The sequence below is a fragment of the Palaemon carinicauda genome, chromosome 15, assembly GCF_036898095.1.
Source record: "Palaemon carinicauda isolate YSFRI2023 chromosome 15, ASM3689809v2, whole genome shotgun sequence".
In the NCBI taxonomy this organism is placed as follows: Eukaryota; Metazoa; Arthropoda; class Malacostraca; order Decapoda; family Palaemonidae; genus Palaemon; species Palaemon carinicauda.
The window spans coordinates 53,667,027-53,672,026 of record NC_090739.1 but is presented as its reverse complement, the minus strand read 5'-3'; the positions used below and the strand labels follow the sequence as shown (position 1 = coordinate 53,672,026).

The window sequence follows — 5,000 nt, the reverse complement described above, 5'->3', positions numbered from 1 at the left end:
TTAACTTCCAAATACAAAGTACCCATTTTAAAATCGGTTTATAATAAAGTCACTTCTCTTAAGAAGAAAATCTTCCGTTACCAAAATGAGACAAAATTTGTTTGCAGCGTCTGGTTGAATAATTGTCTCTGTGTCGGCGGAATATTCCAGATGGCGGCAGAAATTGAATGCGTGACCCGAGAGCTTTTGAAGCTAAAGCTCGTAACTTCCAAGAAAAACAGACGAGAGTTCAGGTTTGGGGTTTTACGGTACTTTTGCCTTGTTCTCGATCGGTGAGGAGGTCGGGGAAAACAAGAAACTCGCCATAAAGAAAGATTTGTGGAGACTTGTTTTGCGTGTTTGCTTTTCAGGTAACTCCAGTATTTGGAATGATATATATATATATATATATATATATATATATATATATATATGTATGTATATATATGTATATATATATATATATATATATATATATATATATTCATATGTATATATATACATATATATATATATATATATATATATATATATATATATATATATATATATATATGTATATATATATATAAAGTATATATATATATATATATATATATATATATATACAGTATATATATATATATATATATATATATATATATATATATATATATATATATATATACATACACATATATATACATATATATATACATATATATATATATATATATATATATATATATATATATATATATATATACATATACATATACATATAATTATCATCATCATCAGCCGATGCAGGTCCAGGTCAGACGTGTCTTTCACACGCGTCTGTAAGTTTGCCTTTGTATCCACGTTGCTCTTTTTCTGTCTCTTAGTGTTATTCGCATCATTATTCTTTCATTTTCTCTTTTGAGTTGTTATTATGTTCTAAGGCTTTAGTAAGGCTCCAGGTTTCCATTGAATACGTTAATACTGGTAGGACCATGTGATTAAAGGTGTGTTCTTTTGTTTTTTAGAGAAGTGGCATTTTATTTTCCATATTTTGTTTGACTTGTGATTTATAGAGTATTTTTTTGGTAAATATATATATATATATATATATATATATATATATATATATATATATATATATATATATATATATATATATATATATATATATATACTTCTTCCCATGTGAAAATGAAAATCTACTGTTAAGAAACAAAATACTTTCCCCGGAACCCATCAGTATTTGCTATATTGTCAAGTAACCAAACCAGTGTAACTGGGTTGCAATTGACAGTCAGTTGCAACATTGGTCTAATGAGTAAATTGATGGCATTTGTTATTATGGAATGGAGTCCAAAGGTCTTATACGGAAAGTTAGTGTTAGATCACAGGCCTCATATATCTATGAAGATTACATTATACACCGAGAAGTTTGTAATAGTTTTGACATGTCGAACTATGAAATCTCGTATTGGATGTATATTCAGCTACAGTCATGTCAGCTTGATTAATCATCTATATTCAAATATTACTGATAATGATGATTTGGTTACACAAAATGGCCATGTTTATTTTTCATCGGAAATACATTAGGTACCAACTCACCAAATGTAACTATTCTTTCATAGTTGTATTACTGCTTTAGCATTAGTGTATTTATTGCCCATGTTTTGTATATAGTGGGGCAGATAAGTGAAACAATCGTTCATTTGATGATACAAGCATGAAATTTGGCATCATTATTTATTTTGCATTAGGTTTTGAAAAAAAAGTGCTAGCCACTTGAAATTCCAATATGGCGGCCATTTTCCAAGATGGCCGCCATATGGTCCTCTTTAAGGCAGAATATTGCAGTACTACGTGCCATTAAAGTTCTTACTCAGATACTTGATGAGTTCTCTTTGTCTGGGTTTGATGTGGGAACACCACTAATCATTCTGAGGGTCCAATATGGCAGCCATTTTACAAGATGGCCGCCAAATGACGTCATTTGCTACATATGCCAATGTCTAAGAGTCCATATTTCAAACAATACTCACCCTACTCTGGCCAAAAGTCCATTCATTGTTCATCAGTTTTTTTTCCTAGGAATTCTGGCAAGGGCAACTACAGAGTAGTGTACAGAATAGTCCATTCTTTACACACTTGCACCTTCCACCACACTCTGTCTTGCATCCACACTTTGTCAGTTCACGGCAGCTCTTGGAAATGGGTTCCAGCATTATCCATACAACTTCCCAGTCATCACCATTTTTTGACCATCCCCACTTGGAAGGACACCGAGGTTCTGGCTGACGATTAACACACTGCCCCCAAATATGACCTGCTTGGTAGGCTGCTCGTTTGGCATGTTCCTTCAGTACACTTTTTGTTGGTGGAATCATGTCATATGACCTCTGCTTTCGCGCAAAGAGATCAAGCCTTGCCTCGTCTACAGAAGATGTTGTACTCGACCGGTCATACATAAGAACCACATATTTCTCCAGAACATGTAGATCAGACTCCTCAATCTCAGATGGCCTGCGGCTAAGTTTTGCAAAGGTGGCAGAGGCATCATTGAAGACATCCCATGTCTGCCATGCTGTCTTTTTCCCTTTGCCATTGAAACCTGACACAACGTCACACCCAGTAAAGGCATGGAAGAATAGCATCCCGTTGGTCTTCTCTGATCCTAAGATGGACACCAGGTCATGAATAGGAATCCATCTAGTGTGCTCACCTTTTCCAAATCTAATCCACATTTGCTCCAGGCCGATTGCTTTGAGAGAAGGCATATGTGATATGGTAATCACAATGACGTCTGTGTCGTTTGCGTCGATCATAACAGATTTATAGCCTTCCGTAGCTGCATGCCAGGCATGTAAGAATATACGTGTGTCAGCCTCCTCATGTGTACAGGGAGCCAATTCCTCTAGGCTCATGTTGGTGTAACTGGCACTCGTAAGGGCATCTTCGCATCTTCTTCCTTCGTCACAATGACTACATTTTCCGTAGTCATTTTAGCTACTGCATCAGCAAGAAAGTGGAAGAGCTCTGTCTTGTTAGCACTGTTGCGGAGGAAACTCTTCCAGTTTGTAGGCGTTTTACTCTTTTCAGTAACTCTCCTCCTGATAGCTTTTCCTCTTTTTGATCTAGCTTCTGACTTCAGACTTGACTTATGATATACATCAAAGATGATGTCTGTTCTCTTGTGTTTTCTACTGTACATTTCTATTTTGGGGAGGATGTCCTTCGTGGCATATTCTTCAAACGTCTTTGATGTCTTTGGTACAACTGCAATTACCAGTGATGAACCATCCACAATGAGGACATCCAAGTCTGGCTTTGACTCAGATAGTCTCACTTTCACCTGGAGAACATCCACCAAATCAGCCTTAGTACATGCGCGTAGGTTACCTTTCTTGCTGAGTGAAGGTGGGTAAGGCTGGTTCTCATGTCTGAAAAATTCTTGTAGGTCACATCCTCTTGTTTGACAGGAGATAAACAGGCGAGAAAACAGTTGACAATCTTCCTTAAGTACTTTAGTCTTAGATACTTTGGATGACTCTGGCCCAGTTTTGAAGAAGCCAGTATTGTTCTTTTTGATTGGCTTGTAGAAGAAATCTCTATCAGACTGCAACTTCTCCATGAATCTTTCGAACTGTTCTTTTCCTCTCTCATGATGCGTTGCAACTAGTTGAGCAACAGAAGGATCTACTATGTCATTTGTATCCAGCTTTAAAAGATCATCTGTCTCTTCTGCAAATGGATTGCCCATTTCCTCTAGCACTAGGTTGAGTTTGTGTACTTTTTCCAGGAACGTCTTCTGAGTACTTGGCGACTGATCATGGTGACGACTTGATTTCTTTACATCTTTACTCCCGAATGCTGTTTCGTAATTTGATACCAATCGGCTTATTTCTGGTCCAGCAACCATCCATCTTTGAAGAGCAGACGGATCCTCTGTCAGGCCAATAGCTCCCCCGTCTCCTTTGATGAGTGCATTATTTTGTTCATGGCCTTGGTCAATAGCCATTGATGAGAAGCTCCTCTCTGATTTGTGAACAACGAAATTCCCCTCATGGGATTCTCCGGCAACCTCTAGGTGTTGGGTCTCTAGGCTTAGCATATCACGAAGATGAACTGAAACCCATAGTGCGTAATCATCCCTGCCACGAGAAGGCTAGGGTGGAACTTGACTGACAAAGGCTTTGTGGTTCGCAAGCCGTTGGGGTATTTTTTAGATAAAAAGAGTTCATCCTTTTTACCACCCCGGCATTAGCAGTCCTTTTAAGGGGCAACAATGAATTATTTATCTACTATTTATTATTATCATACTTTATTAGTTTATCATTTTTACTAACATTTATTAATCTTCTACTCTATTTATCAACTGAGGACTTATAGGCAGAAAGCAATGGTATTTATGACTGTTTATTAATGCTTCTTGATGCTGTAAGGGTATAAATAGTATTTATTTGTGCAGGAAATCTACCTTATTCACCAGAGATGCACCAAAGAAGGCAAATATATCAATAATTTTGCACCAAGATGTGAAACATTGAGCGCTTTTATGGTTTAACATTGTTTTTCCATTAACTGGCGGCCATCTTGGAAATAATGGCCGCCATCTTGGAATTCTTGATGGCTAGCACTTTTTTCTTAAAACATGACCTACATAGCACAGTCACACCAAATTTCATGCTTGTATCACCAAATGAATGATTCTAGTCAAAATCACACTTTGGCTGCTCCACTACTATGACCAGGATTATACTGGTACCCCGTCAAAGAACGACTGACCAGGTCTTTAATCGGCAAACACTTTGTCCTTCTTGGAATTCAATTATCAAAGCATTTCGACTTTAACTTGATATTTTGTGGGTCCAAGCACTTTTGGACTGACACTCGATTCTGGCACTATCTTGACAGTGTTCACAAGTCAGGCGTTCCTTAATCCATCGGAAGAACCAAAAAGAGGACAGTAGTTACAATGACAATTTCTCGTCCCTGGGCCGCAAATTGAAGGCCATTGCTTTTCTCTGATTATCTCGTAATAA

The 5,000-nt window shown here is 37.0% G+C and overlaps 1 pseudogene; it reads right to left on the bottom strand.

The window, feature by feature from the left end:
• Nucleotides 1-2,333: 2,333 nt before the first annotated feature.
• LOC137654289 (uncharacterized) lies at nucleotides 2,334-3,976 on the bottom strand (annotated as a pseudogene).
• Nucleotides 3,977-5,000: the final 1,024 nt, after the last annotated feature.